Genomic DNA, 16,294 nt, shown 5'->3' with positions numbered 1-16,294 from the left:
CGGTCTAGTAAGAAGGAATGGGCGTAGCGGTATTAGCTGGACAAGACGCAGCTGGACCATATTGGAGGAGAAGAGGAGGGGAGGGGAGGGGAGAGTAGTGGAGAGTGTAAGCTCCTTCACAGCCCACTGCTCTCACACACACACACACAGGATTCAAACAGTGATCTCACATAAACCACACAGCAGCACCAATGTGGACTGAGCATCACGGCGGATGCTCAATGAAAGACACACAGGATTCAAAACATGGTGTCATATAGACCGCTGAGCACCACGGCGAACAAACCGGTGTGATAGCTTTTGTGATACGCACTGGATTCTCGTGCAAATGTAGGTCTACATCTACTTGTACGAGGCTACGGCAAGTGATGTGGGACAAAGGTGTGTCAGGAAGCGAATGTCAACGTAAACAGATATTACACAAGCTTCGATATGGTCACCAAATATTTTGGGACTGTCATTTCTGTTATGCCTACACTTTGGAATTAAATCAGAGTCTTGTAGTTACACGGGTATATTTGATTTACCTCAACGGTACCCTGTACTCAACTTTACAAACAGTTACCGGGCACATGAGAATCCGGTGCCTATCACAAAAGCTACCACACCGGACAGAATCACGGCGGATTCTCTCTCTCCCCACGGGTCTCACAAACACAGGCTTCACACACATAGGAAACACTGGTCTTACCTTAACTGGTACATCAGGTCCATGCGCCGCTCTTTCACGGTTCTCATTCACTTTGGCGTTGTGCATGCTAACTACTTTAGCCGGTGCTGTTCATCCAAAGCCACATCTATTCGAGACGCCCCAAACGTCTCCAAAGCAATTTGGCATTGAATATGAGTAGCCGCGAGGATTTGTGTTTCGTGAGGCTCCTTAGTAAATTGTTAAGTCGTAAAATCCCATGCGAATGGTCTTCCACACATTCTCACCAAACAAGACACAGGGGAAACAAAAAATATTTTCTGTTGTACCACTCACTTTGAAATGATCGGGTAGTTCTAATTTTCTGACCGGTCACCTGCAGTAGCAAACCCTTCAGCTCTGTCGGTCCTCCATTCTTTATCACATATTTTCCCCTTGGAAATCCAACTTTGAGAATGCTCTTAGTTTCGTTATGAAATCCACTTGTAGCAGTCAAAGTGAACAAGCTAGCCAACAACACCGACTGACTGTATTGTGAACTTCAGATTCGCTATGACGTAACTGGCCAGCAAGACTCTCAACGCCAGAAGGAGTCTGCGGCCAGGCTACTGCTCGCCTCACTACTGTATCTTTCAGTGGGCGTTATGCCAAAGCGTTCAGAGTAAAGAAATGATAATCACCCGTAGAAAATAGTAGAAAATTATCAGGAATTGAGGGCACACCATACATACTTCTATTAAGTGTATAAAAACGTTTAATACAATATTATCAGGTTGCATTCACAGAACGAGCAACATGGCGCATGCGCTCAAACTTGTTAACCAGGGATTGCGCAATCAGGGGTGAGGCCAGTTCAGAGTTGCCCCAAATTCAGCGTATTCGGAGCAATTTGACATGAAATGGGCAAATATTACGATTTTGGCCACGGAAATGATTGAAAATGAGTGAAACTGTTTAAATACTGCTCAAATGGTAGTTATGGTGCAGATGCTCGAAAACAATAGCTGTTATTGTTACTATTATTCACATTTACTGCATCTCATCATTCTCATCTGGAGCTGGTGAGGCCGTGCCTCCCCTGCCGTATTGGAGTGCACGTGCCTGACACACACACACACACACACACACACACACACACACACACACAAACACACAGAGACGTGCAACCTGTTGTGTTTTAGTTTAGTTGTTTTCCTAGCAGAGACTAGAAAGGGAGACATGCATTGACAAATTCACTCTAGGCTACCTGTAATTACATAATTAGCCTGTCTTTACATGCTTCATTTGCACGTGCTATGGTCACCTATGGCATAAATATAAACGGTCACTGTTAAGAATGTGTACATAGCCTGAAATAGAGACCATAGGTCATTTTTCTCTGATCACACACACACACCTCTCTCTCTCTCTCTCTCTCTCTCTCTCTCTCTCTCTCTCTCTCTCTCTCTCACACACACACACACTCTCACACACAAACACACACACACACACACACACACACACACTGAAATCCCCATGGGAATATAACCCCATTTGTATTTGGCTGCCTTATCGCGCTCTGCTAGCCTCGCGCCCCATCCTACCTACTTCCGCCAAGAGACTTGGCTCCGCACTACGTCTGGTACCTGTCCTCTGTTTAGCGATGTTGACCAGTAGGATTTTCGCCGGTGTTCTGACAAACGGTCCTACATTGTAATTTTATCCTACGGTAGGATGTTCTGTCAGACATGTCTATTAAACGGTCCTACATCGCCATAGATAGACGTCAGACATGTTTGTTCAACAACTTATAAGTTAAATCCTGATTTTTCCGAAAATGCCCTTCCTGCTTCCTGCAATCGCGTCAGATCAAACAAAGTCCAGACCAATACGAAATGGAAATGGTAGTATTATGGGATGGTCAGGACCAGGCTAGCGCTCTGCCACAGCACTCTGACAAACTACTCTGACAACTGTTGTCAGACCACCATGAAAAGGAATGGAGCATAAAAAACAGCAATAAAAGAAAAAGGCAAGGCAAGGCAAGGCAAGTTTATTTATATAGCGCATTTCATACACAGGTGCAACTCAGTGTGCTTCACAAAGTTAACAAATGTAAATGAAAGGAAACAGGGAAGAAAGAAGGAAATGAATTAGAGTCAAAACACATTTAAAACATTAAGATAAAACATAAGGTAAAAATAATAATAAAATAAAATAAAACAAATTAAATAAACATAAAAATAATAATAATAAAAAAGAATGATATGTAATTTAAGCTAGGGGAAAGCATCTGAGAACAGCTTTGTCTTGAGTCTAGATTTAAAGCTATCAATTTTGGGTGCATTTTTTACGTCATCTGGAAGCTGGTTCCAAAGCTTTGAAGCATAGAAGCTAAAGGCTGCCTCTCCACACTTTGTTTTGACTTTTGGAATCACCAGCAAATTCTTCTCCGTTGACCTTAGTGACCTGGTTGGTGCATACAGCTGAAACATATCCAGTAGATATGTGGGTCCCATTCCATTTAATGATTTAAACACAAGTAGCATTGCCTTAAAATCAATTCTGTAGCTTACTGGGAGCCAATGCAGCGATCTTAAAATTGGAGTAATGTGGTCGAACTTCCTTGTCTTTGTAAGAACCCTTGCAGCTGCATTTTGTACAAGTTGAAGCTGTTTAATGGTCTTATTGGGGAGGCCAGTAAAAAGACTGTTACAGTAATCAACTTTACTAGAAATGAAGGCATGTATTAGCTTCTCCAGATCATGTTTAGACATCAGGCCCCTAAATTTAGAGACGTTTTTTTTATGTGATAAAATGCAGACTTAGTAATAGCTTTCATGTGACTGTTGAAGTTTAGGTCACTGTCAATGAGGACCCCAAGATTTTTAACTGTTTCCCTTGCTTTCAGTCCCTTCGTTTCAAGGATAGTAGCAACCTTTTGTCTCTCCTCTCTTTTCCCAAATATAATTACTTCAGTTTTATCTGTGTTCAGCTGGAGGAAATTGTGAGACATCAATTAGTTAAGTTGGTCCAATAAGGCACCTTCTACATCTGAAGCACATCGTGTCTGACTATTGTCTCCTGGCTGGTCATTTATTCATGGGTCGATTCTGAGTGGACAACATCACACTGTTTATTTCACATAACAATGTGTTAGAAACTCATCACATTCAAACACTTCTTTGACATGATAATACTTACTTTTGGAAGACGCACTTACGCACCCATCAACCCGCACGCGCACACACACGCACGCACGCACGCACGCACGCACGCACGCACGCACGCACGCACGCACGCGCATCTATATATGATGTTAGTTTTTGCTAACCTTCCAGGAAAGAGACAGAGGAGAAACGGTGGCCTTTTCATTACAGTCCACTCCTGCCACAAGGTAACATGAGGACACACATCTAGATCACATACACACACATTCCTGAGACAAGGTAAGATGAGGAAACACATTCCAGGTAAGATAACACACACAAACACGCATGCATGCAGGCATAGATATGCACACACACACACACACACACACACAGATAGACAAAAAACACACGCACACGCACACACACACACGCACACGCACACAAACACCAGTGGCGTCTTTGAAACAGGAGACGCTGAACATGTATGCCGTTCATTTAAAAAAAAACAAACAAAAAAAAAACGGTCTAAATGGTGAATTTTGAGCTCTTCAGACAACCTCCTTGCTAGTCTCAGGCCTTTTTTTCACCATGCTGCGTTTATTGCATCCATCACTCACTCCAGATCCAAGCAACAGTTAACATTATAATAATAATAATAATAATAATAATAATAATAATAATAATACTTGTATTTGTATAGCACTGTGTCATACAAGGCATGTAACTCAAAGTGCTTAACAAATGGGGAAAAAAAACATTGTTAGAGATAGATTTAAAAGGAGAGGTATAGAGGAGAGGCAGAAAAAGCAGGAAGGTAGAGGAAGAAGAGATAGACAGAGAATGTAGAGTCATAAGGTCAACGTAGGTTAGGACCAGGATTCTTAGATGCGTAAGGTCCATAGTGGCTGGGCCTATCATAAGTCATAGATAGTCACACAGAGATTGGGCGCTCAGGTGCGGCCCCTGGTGGCATGAGGGGTGAGGAAAAACTCCCTTTCGCTTGAATCATAGTTTGTAAGGGGGAAAAAGTCAGGTTCATTATGTCAGGACTTTGGAGAGTTGGAAAACTATATTTTTATAGTATAATATAATAATAATAAGCAATCAAAAAAACAATGTTGGCATTTGCACAGGTGTCTGCATGGCAGCCATTTTGGATAATTCAAAATGGTGTCTTAAAAAGCTAAATTTTGTCATATCTCAGCTTCTGAATAAGCTAGAAAGTTGATTTCAACTGTTAAACCTACATTTTCAGGGTCACTGAATATAATGGTGGTAGTTTTATTGTTCTCAGACATTTTGTTACCATACAAATTTATTAGAACTATTGGTTTATAGTATTTACAAATTTGAACTGGTGATTTAGTATCTACAAATAGATGCATGTCTGTCAAGCCCATCATACAAAACATACCAGCTGGAAAATGCAAAACTGGTGCAGTTCAATGCAGGAGCAGTGTCACATAGTAGTGAGTGTCAACATGTGTTCAATTTTTGCTTTTGGGGGAAAATTGTTTTACTTGTCTATGTGTTTTGTTAGCATTTCTTTGGTATGTTATTTTGGGCTTTTGTTTTTTATTTAGTTGATTTGATTTATTTTGTGAAAGGCCCTAGTAAATCAAGTACACCTATACAGGTGAAAAAATAGGCATACATATTTAAACCCATAATAATCTTGGGGTCATCCCCAACATTTTAAAAAATTACAGTCAAGCTCTATGCTATTGTGCCACTGTCAAGCCACAGTCCTTTGAATTTGTAATGCCTTATGTATTTAGGTGGCTATAATGAAAAACTTGAAAAACTAGTTGCTCAGTGTGCTTTGTACATGACAGTTATTTTCCTGTTATTCATGTTATGGTGTGATGAAAAGGTGATGGGATAGGATTTTTTTTTTTAATGATACATTACTGATTTTTGTCATTTTTAACACTTTTTTTACAATATCGTCATCGGCCGTATCGGGTATTGGAAATCGGGTATCGGCCAAGGTTGATGGAAAAAATATCGGTATCGCATCGGCCATTAAAAAACCTGCATCAGTCGACCCCTAATTAGGATATTAGTGCTAGGGCCGTCAACAGTAATCGATGCGGCAATGGATCACGATGCAGGGCATGGACGATTCAGCATCGATTCGGCCACTAGCCAGATCAATTCGGTGTAGCCTATTAAAAAAACGAAACGAAACACGAAACAAAACAAACTAATTAAAAAAACACCAACACTTCCCAATTATGTTCAACTGCAGAACGCAGAAGGGGATAGGCTAGGTCTGGAGGTCTGAATACGCGCGCCTCCCATTCTGCTTCTCGCCCCTCCCTGTCTTTTCTTTCAATTTCGGTTGCACGTGCATCGCTGCATCCAAAGGGTTGGTGCTGCCCACTCTCTCTCTCTTTCTCCCTCCACATGAATTTCACCTACCTCTAACCTATTCCGTGTCTCGTTCTCCCAATAATCAACGTCTTTGAAAGCGTGACATTAAAATCGGCAATGCGCGTCATAAACGTTTGAAACAAATAGGCTATGGGGACAGCACCGCTCGTGCTATAAATCGACATGGATCAATGATCACATTCATAGACCATGCCCTACATCTGCATGACATGAACCTATGATTGATAATGCAAAAAAGCTTTTGGAATCTTTGTCTTGGAGCACTTTTGTGTCCCCACCAATGTCAAAGTTTCGCCCTTGGTGCCCATGCTTTTCAATGATGGGTAGGCCTATGATTAATTTTCCCCGTTGTGGACGACTATCGAGTGGGATAACGCAGCTTGGTTTCATTTATGAGTGGATCACTGGAATAATCCATGGAATAATCCATGTGTGAATAATCATCAATAATGAATAATCACATGGAATAAAGATGGTTTTACTGTCATCTGGTAACTTTTCGTGTAGCACCCATCTTAGGTCGAGAAACTGGCACCAAATATCTGATTTCCAAACTAAGATAGGCTACCGACCTCCAGAAGAGAGACTAATAATACAAAGTAGACCCATGCGTTTACAAAGTATCTATATATTGTCCCTATATATTTTCCCTTGGGATTAATAAATGATAGCCTACTATACAAAACAGGTCATGCTGTTCATCACACGGTTCACTCAAAGCTCCCCGTGCTCGTGTTTGCATTAGAGCTAATGAAACCTCTAGCGCAGCGTTGCCGGTAGGAGGGGGGCGAGACTGAAGTCAGGTCAGGTGTCTAGGTGTCTATTGAAGGCATGCGGCAGTCAAATATTTGTTTACATGGATCTACGTTGATTATATCAAACAAGCTTCATTGAAATAAGACAACTTAAAGGTGGGATAGGAGATGTTTTTCTGGCACATATTTTACCATATCATCTGAAAAACTCCTCATGACGCCATAGCACCCATTGAAATAGAGTGTTTAGAAAAAAAACGAAATCTTTTGGTCCAGTGTAGAGGGCGTAGTCAGAAGAAAACGGCAACCAATAGAAGTAATACTCATCATCACTTCTATTGGTTTCTGACACGTCCATCAACCGCCAGCACTCACCCCTCCTCCCTGCGCGTTCACCGACTCGTGAACTTGACCGACCCCGCCCCCATCATTCATGCACACGCGACAAAGCTCATCATCACTCGGCTAGTAGCAAGGTAACGAGAGTTAGCAGCAGGCTGAGCTACTTGGAAACTTTGGTGGCTTTTGCAGAGCTACAGGAAGAACTTTGGCTTTTGGAACACTGGACTAACCATGTCAGGATAACATACTCCCTTGGATTATAGTCATCGGACTCGCAAGACCAGACTCCAACATGGGCTGAAAATTGGAAATGGGACCCGACACTCTTGGACACAGAATGATGTCGGCTACGGCAGCGGCTTCAAATACGCTTTGGTGACCATATTTCTAATCGAGAGGTGAGATAATATATTTGTCTGTATAATATTTTGTGAATTGGTTTAGGACACAGTGGTGTCTTTTTTTAAGCAAGTATCCATTGAGAGGGGTCAGAGGATTAGCTCAAGCTCCAACATATCTAGCTGCTACCTTGCTTAACATAGCTGCTACCTCAATCGCTTTATTTTTTTGTGTTTTTCCCCCCTGTGGCATTTATTCTGTGCACATGAACACGTTTTCAGAATTGCTATGTGTAACTCAGACGGTTACTCTTGTGTGTTTTGCTACTAGTTGTGCGAACGAGCCAGACAAACCAGCTGGGAGGAGGACGGAAGCACCCCTTCTCCATCCGCGTTCAGTTACTAAATACGGATTCACCCCGTAGTAAGTAACCTACCATGCTTACGCACACATTACTTTGACCAGCAAAGCCCATGTCTTTCTAGTGGTTTACAAAAATATATCGTTTGCATGTTTTGCTTTGGTACGTCTCTGTTGTATGACTCTGGTAATAGTAGCAAGCACAAGCACAACCTGTTCGCAGCTCCAGCATTGCAAAATAGATTGCCTTGGGTTTTCATATGTTTACATGATTGTGGGTGTAATGTTGTTAACTCGCTGATGTCGTTTTTGAGAAGACGGTAGTTTTGCATTTGATAAATACCACCTAATGACCATGACGGCTACACGGCAGATCTTTATTGTGATGGCTACACTGAATGATCACATGGAGATGCCGGTACATTATTTGTTTTACCCTGGTTATATTGAAATGTTCTGCTTTGTCCATTCCAAGGTGTGGTGTTTTCCATTGCTGTTCCTTGCTCCTGTATCACAACATATCAAGGCTGTCAAGTAAATGAAGAATGAATCACCGCACACTGGTAGTTTATTTTATTCATGTTTGTGGGTGTAATTTCGTCCAGTTGCAGATACTACTATCCTTTTTGGAATGATCTGCCTTTGAAAAACAATGGTTCTATCTGACAAAAGCGAACAGATCCTGTAGTTGTAATTGATACACTAAATCAGTGTTTCTCAACCTTTTTTTTTAGGCGGGGCACCCTTTCAATTCATGAAAAATTCCAAGGCACCCCAAACCAACTAGCCGTAATATAGCATCACATCCGATACCACACAACCTTAGAATGTAACACATTTGGAGACACACAACCTAGTCGCACGACCTACGTTCAAAGTTGCAGCTGGGGTGACCAATATTTACTTTATTGTGCGTAAATGGCAGATCAAAGATTCCACTGACTAACATTAACTTATCAATTTTGACAAATATGTTTTATGTTATATAATTTATTTATCAGCCACGTTTCCGCGGCACCCCTGAGGGGGCCCTACGGCACCCCTGTTGAGAAACACTGCACTAAATTATGATATTCCTATGTGTGCGCGCGCACGCGCCAAGTTTTCAATTCAACACACTGGGACACTTTTCAGTCTTTGAGGTTGCTGGAATCAACACAGACCACCTCCATGCACCTTATCAGAACACTTTGCATGTTTGTTGTATACTTGTCCCCTTTGTGTATTGCTGCTAATCTTTCTCTTTCTAGGTTCTGTTGGTTGCATGCAGATTGTGCCAGATGATTTATCTGTCTATGGTCTAAGCATGGGCTCTGTGCTAATATGCAATTTGTGCTCTTTTTTCCCTCAGGTCAACAGCAGACAGGGTCCTTCCACAACCACATACTTATGCCAGTAAAAGCCACAGCTTTTCTCCTCCAATCCAAGAAGCCTGGACTGCAGTCACCATCTCAACACACCAACCAAGAGAAAGGCGGATGGCTCAATTCAGTATGTAGTTCTGCAAATATTCTCAAAGGTCTTCACAGCCCCCCATGGTGCTGAATGCATTTACATTTATTTGTGTAAGGTAAAAACAATGCTGATTACAGAACATAACTAGGGCCATGAATGAAATTTGAGGTAGCAGCCAGCCATCACCTGATGGTGAGAGGTGGTCCTAAGATCAGAGAGAAGCAGGTTGAAATCCCATCCTTACCTCTCCCTACCTACACCTCCATCCACAGCTGAAGTGCACTTGAGCAAGGCACACAAGTCCACTTAGGTCCTGGGACTGTAGTCAACACCCTGTAAAACCCTGCTGTGTAATTTGATGTAATGAAGCCCTAATATAGTCTAACACATTGCTTGTTACAGATATGGAAAATTGCACAATAAAAGTTCCAGGACATGAAGGCTGCATACTGTGAACGTCAACCTTCAGGGCACCGTCCTGCGCAGAAGACTTTCTACCCTAAGAGGGATGGCTGACCGCAGACACTCACAACCAGGTGAGCCCAGATAAAGGAGTTATTTTTGGTGTCCCTGCCCCAACAACCCAGGTTACTTACATTTAAAATGTCACTGGAGCTACTGTCAGATATGTGATTTCTAATTCTGTTTATCTTTTTACAGCACAGACGCCTCCAACCTCAGACTAGGCCCTTCACAGTTGCTGCTTTTACCCACCTTCCCAGAGTTTTTGTGTGGTAATGACAACTGTAAATATAGTATAAAGTAATGTATCTAGCGTCATGTGTAATACATTGTTTAAATTGTCCATACATTTCAATGACAGTAAATATTGGTGGACACAATTTGACTGTGTGGCTTTTTTTTTTAATTCATTCTCTGACTGAAAATGCATGGTTACATAATTTATATATTCCACAAGACCACAATCAGAAGATTATTTGACAGGTTGCATTTATTTTCTATGTATGAAAAAAACAATGGTAACAAGACAAACGTGGTTCCAAACCAAAAAGGTGAGATGTACAGATGAATGCTCCTACAGATAATGAAAAATAATAAAACTCTGCACACTGCCGGTTTGTGTGTTTTATACCGTACTCTGTATAAACCTTTTATATTGCTCTAGTGGAGCAGGGTAACCCTGGCTAATCCTGGGTATTGTACTGTGTATTACAACGTCAGCCCTGTTCAAGTGCCCCATACTGTCTGTAGGCTGCATGCCTGAAGAGACCGTTTCTCTCACCTGGTCCTACATCAGCCCAATGTCTTATCAAAACTGAGAACACCACAGCATTTCCTTTCAATGTTCATGGGCATCTCCTTACAGATTGCGCAGAGGCGCCAGGTTGGTTGTGCTACTGGGCTGTGACTGAGGACCAGATGTCATGTGCCAGGTCGAACATCAAACTGGGGTCACGGGTCAGGGCACGCTGCAGTAACCGATGGGATTGCTTCAAATTCAATGATTGAATCAAGGCCTGCAAAGCAATAAATACATTTTATGTAGTGCATTTTCTATTTGATGATGGGGACTAAATAACTATATTGACAATAAGACCAATATGGACATGAGCAATCATTATTGTGTATATAAATAAAGATGTGCCAATTGTATGCATACAACGTTTTCAGTCAATTTCTTACAAACTGGTGTTGTGCCAGGGGTTACACAGATGTATGAAGTAGATGGGCTTTTATGGATGTACTTGAACTACCACTGGTGTTGTGTACCTACAACCATGTAATATCACACTACTACTCATAGGAGTAGAAATATTGTAATGGTTATCACAACAGGTGTACTCGTGTAGCCTACTCGTGTTGCGATAAAGAGTACATCCGTTGTGATAACATCCATTACAATACTTACACATCTGGAGGAATACAGCAGGACATAATGTTATTGAGGGATGAATGTACATCCTTACAGTTAGCAGGGCGTCAATTCTGTTGGAGTCTCCCTAATCAATACCCCCGACCTCTGCTGCGTCTATCTTCCTCCTCCTCCATCTCTGGCCATCGGTCCTACTGGGCTGTTAGGTCGTTATGATTGTGATGGGCCAGGAAAGTCAGAGCTGGAGCTCTCGTGGTCGTGGAAGGTCTAAAGCATATGAAAATATCGTCAGCCAAAACAATTTCATTAGCGTTGATCAGTTCGGTTGTTTTTCTTTACTCCCTCTGTCCCTGTGTCTGCGCGTGCGACAACCCAAGTGAAATCTGAAGTCATAGCCTAAAACACTACGGATTGTGGTGTCGGGTATATATAAATACAATAGTAAAATGTATACTGCGGTACACATCTGTCAAAATAATGTGTCAGTACTGTAGCTACTGGCTAGAACTACTGTCTAGGGATGACGGTATAGCATCTGTCATCAGTGTTAGGAAGTTAGAATGAGATATCTAAGTAACACGTTTCAAGTCAAGTTCAATAACTAATCTAGTATACATCTACTGTCATCAATATTTCTTGAAATGGCAACCATGACGGCCTGTGCGTTTATTGTGATGTTGAACATTCTTACCGTAGCCGGAGACAGTGCCATGGCTGGAAGTTAGCTTGGCTAATTTGTCGTGGCTTCTAGCCCGCCCCCGCCTCGTGAGCTCTCGTGGGTTCCCGGGATAATCCGAACACTTGACAGACTGCATGCGCGTTCATGTGTTTTGAAGGCGTGGCTTTGAGGGGAGGGCTGAAGGGAGAGGCGGGCTGTGTATTTTCAAAAATATAGCTCACAGGAACCGTTTTTCAAAGATCTCCAACCCTACCTTTAAGGTAAGACAATGATGGATTAAGCGCTAGGCTTTGTGTGTTTTTTTTGTATCATGCGCTGTTCCCCCATGAATCCTTTTTAACGACTTGGTGCAGCAACCACACAGACAGCAAAATGGGTCTGGCCCAGATCTGTGCCAGATGTTGGCAGGCATTTGGGCCAGGTCCGCAATCCTGGTCTGGCCCCGTTTCTTATTTTACAATGGCGCGGAGCTGGAACAGGTCTGGATTTTGGATCCGGAATGGATCTGGCCCAGGTCCAATCCACATGTTTGGAATTTGTGGCGGACCTGGGCCAGATCTGGCCCAGGTCCGTAATACGCATCTGGCCCGGATCCGTAATACACAGTTGGGGCTCATCTGGCCCATCCGGGCTTCATCTGGGCCTGATCCGTATTCATATTTAAAGTTGCACCGTGTAATATTTTTAGTTGTTCATTTCCAGAACTCATTATGGCCATTCACAAATGGTCGGCCATTTTGAATTTCCAAAAAAGACATTTTAGCTGCAAAACTCACTATACTTTGGTATTCATGCAAAAATCTAAATTAGCAGTAGACAGCACAGTTTCAATGAGCACCATAGATGCAATACCTACTCTGGCCACAATTTTACACAGTGCACCTTCAAGCAAGAGCAAACAATGTTTTTTTAAAAATGAGCTGCTTACAAATTATGCATTTTAGTATTCTTTATTGTTTTGTTTCTTGTTGGGTGTGTGCCAAAGCGGTCGGCTGCCAGATCCATCTCCACATTTTTGATAGCGTTCATCTCTCCCTTGTTGCCTCTTCACACTGTAAGATATTAAAAGGCACACAAAGCAGAAGAGAAACATTAGAGTTAATATGCAGATGTATGTGTAGATTGTGAATGAACTGACACATACAGGTGCTGGCCAAAAAATTAGAATATCATGAAAATGTTTATTTATTTCCATAATTCCATCAATAATGTTACACTTTCATAGATTAAAGATTCACGACCCACATTTTAAACTATGCCAATAATTTGTTTATTCTTGCATACTTTTGGCTTCAAGAAACCATGAATTAAGTAACTCACAAAATTCGAAGATTGTGATGAAATCACCATTCTCTTCAGAAAAAAGAAACAGGTCATATCGTCATATCAAATCAATATAATATTTGGTTAGAAATGTATTCGCCTTAATCACGGCAATGATGTAGGCCTATTTAACATTTCAGTCAATGGCACACATGCTTGACAGCATCAAATGCAAATTTGTTTATCATGGTCTCATCAGAGTCAAACAAACTAAGGATATGGGTTACTGGAACCATGTCCTCTGATCTAATGACATCAAGATAAACAAATTGGCTTTAGATGGTGTCAAACATGTGTGGTGGTAAAAAGCGATGTGTACAAAGAAAAGTGCCCATGCTTAAAGTCAAGTATGGTAGTGGGAGTGGCATGGCTTGGGGCTGTGTGGGTGCCATCAACAGTAGGAAGCTGAATTTCACCAAAAGAAACATGCTTGTCGACATGTACTGTAACTACTGAAACCGATCATGATACTCCCTATAGGATTTCATTCGAATCTCACACACATCAATTATAGCCAGGTGCAGACTCAAAATTTAATAGTTAAATGCAAGGCAAGGATAAAACGCACAACAATGACCTCCCTTTTAATCCCTTTAAATTTCGAGACAATTCAGGCCAACACGGCCCCTTCTCAGACACTATGATAGGGGTGTACTCACTTTTGCACCAGCATAATTTCACAAAAATGGAATAACTTGTGTGTTCAAAATGTTACTTTTCAATAGGGGTATACTCATTATTGCTGTGCACTGTATATTTGGATAATTTCTTAAAATTGTGGGAACATGGAGCAGAAGGAATAAGCTGTGGGACCATTGGGCTGTGGGAACATGACCCCGATACACAGAACATACAGTGAATCTAGCCAGACAGTATTCTATGCACATTCAGGCCACCAAAGACCAGCATCAGGCAATCTCTGGCTGAGTGTTGTACAACAAGTGTGTGTGTGTGTGTGTGTGTGTGTGTGTGTGTGTGTGTGTGTGTGTGTGTGTGTGTGTGTGTGTGTGTGTGTGTGTGTGTGTGTGTGTGTGTGTGTGTGTGTGTGTGTGTGAGTAAGTGAGAGTGAGAGAGTGCGCGCACCAGCATGCATAGGCTTTAATTCATAACAAAAAAACAATTTACTTCATAGATTCTGATGATGTCCGAGGGCTTCTTGAATAAGTAGCGTGGCTGACCCAGCAGAGCAGAAGTCCTCTCCTTTCATTTGTGTCCTGCAGCAGAAAAAGAATAAATAATTATGAATAATAGTTATTGGGATTTCACTGTGAAAATATATAGTACAATTGGCATCCATGTCTGTAAAGTTATGACTTGTAGAATAAAGGGATAAACCGTGTTCTCAGTCGGAGTCTTTATTTACGTGGCTTCATGGTTTGCCTGTTACACTTGTTCTGGTGTCTTGCGTACAGTTCATGTATTACAGTGCCGTAACCACCACACTGCCACCCAGTGGTCATATGATATCATTACATCCTCCTTTCTCTGAGGTTATTCAACAAGTTAATAAAATGGGCCAACAGCCGTAACACAACTAGACATGGATGCTTAACCCACATCATTCCCAAGTATCATGAAAAATTGACAACTAACATACATCCACTTAACATTTCATAACATCCCCCTTTCTCCAACATTAATCAATAGAGTGAAATAGAAGTGAACTCAATGGTCTCATCCGGACTGGACCTGTAAGTGAAACAGTAATCATACAGTAGGCATATTCAGAAATAGAAGTGAAGTCAGTGGTCTAATCCGGACTGGACCTGTAAGCGAAACAGTCATCTCATACAGTAGGTTATATTCAGAAATGCTTTTACTTTTTAATTTTTATTTTTTTTTTTATTTTTTTTCCAGGTATGGACGGTAAGCAATGTTAGTTAATAATAAACCGATCTGTAACTGTAACATCAAAGGTAAGTTATGCATATGCAATAAAAAGGATATAATCTTGATTCAAGTCCTTTCACAAGTCCATCAGCACTCTTGATCTCCTAGATCTGCTGGACTTGCGGCAGACAGGTGTAGACTGGTGTCGGTGTCTGCTGCTCTCCAAGCTGTTGTGTGTTGGGAAAGTTCTCAAATGTCTCTTTTGTTCTGAGCAGGCACCTGCGATTCCTCCAGAGTACCTGCCCGTCCTCCGTTTTCACTGCATACGACCTTGGGCCCACCTCTTTGAGCACCACTGCTTTTCTGCTCCATGAGTGGGGCTCCTCTATTCTGACCACGTCGTGTTCTGAGAGGGGTTCGAGATGTCTGGCTGTCTTGTCGTGATGCTTTTTCTGTGCCCATTTCTACTGCATGTGCTTTTGTTTGGGCACAGTGTTTTTCTTTCTTGGCATTTGTGGCAGCGTGTTGCGCAGTTTGCGGTTCATGAGAAGTTCTGCGGGGGATGCTCCACATGCCAGAGAAGAAGACCGATAGGGTAACAGTGCCAGGTACGGGTCTGATTTAGTCTCTGCAGCCTTCTTTAGAAGTCTCTTAACGATCTCAACTCCTTTCTCTGCCTTTCCATTTGCCTTTGGATAGAGGGGGCTTGAGGTTGTGTGCTGAAACCCATACTCCTCCGCAAATCTCTGAAACTCTTGGCTGCTATACTGTGGGCCGTTGTCACTGTGGACGACCAGTGGAATGCCATGTCTGCTAAATATGCTTTTCATGCGTGTGATAACAGCACTGGCAGATGTGCTGCTTAGCTGCACTGCTTCGGGATAGTTGGAGTGATAGTCTATCACTAAAAGAAAGTCTTTTCCATTTACGTGAAAGAGATCTGTTCCAACTTTTTGCCATGGCTCTGTTGGCATTTCGGGGATCAACATGGGCTCTTTGGCTTGCTTGTATCTGTGTTTTAGGCATGCCTCACACTTACTGGCCATTGTCTCGATGTCTCTGTTTATCCCTGGCCAATAGACAGCATCCCTGGCTCTTGCTCTGCATTTTTCTATGCCCAGATGCCCCTCATGGATTCTGTTCAGCATGTCTTCTCTCATAGATGCAGGGATGACGATGCTGTTCTGTCTTAGCAGTAGG

At 42.0% G+C, this 16,294-nt stretch overlaps 2 long non-coding RNA genes across 2 annotated transcripts; one reads left to right on the top strand and one right to left on the bottom strand.

Moving 5' to 3' along the window:
* Positions 1–8,251: 8,251 nt before the first annotated feature.
* LOC134442831 (uncharacterized) lies at positions 8,252–10,175 on the top strand. The gene is made up of 3 exons (XR_010033476.1): positions 8,252–8,536; positions 9,325–9,964; positions 10,089–10,175. It is a non-coding gene; the product is annotated as an uncharacterized LOC134442831 (long non-coding RNA).
* A 75-nt stretch (positions 10,176–10,250) lies between these two features.
* On the bottom strand, positions 10,251–12,180 carry LOC134442832 (uncharacterized). Its single transcript, XR_010033477.1, has 3 exons — positions 11,954–12,180; positions 11,357–11,529; positions 10,251–10,906 (listed from the first exon to the last, which is right to left on the bottom strand). It is a non-coding gene; the product is annotated as an uncharacterized LOC134442832 (long non-coding RNA).
* Positions 12,181–16,294: the final 4,114 nt, after the last annotated feature.

This window comes from Engraulis encrasicolus, unplaced genomic scaffold (genome assembly GCF_034702125.1).
Source record: "Engraulis encrasicolus isolate BLACKSEA-1 unplaced genomic scaffold, IST_EnEncr_1.0 scaffold_253_np1212, whole genome shotgun sequence".
Taxonomy (NCBI): domain Eukaryota; kingdom Metazoa; phylum Chordata; class Actinopteri; order Clupeiformes; family Engraulidae; genus Engraulis; species Engraulis encrasicolus.
This window is presented reverse-complemented; position numbering and strand designations above follow the sequence as displayed.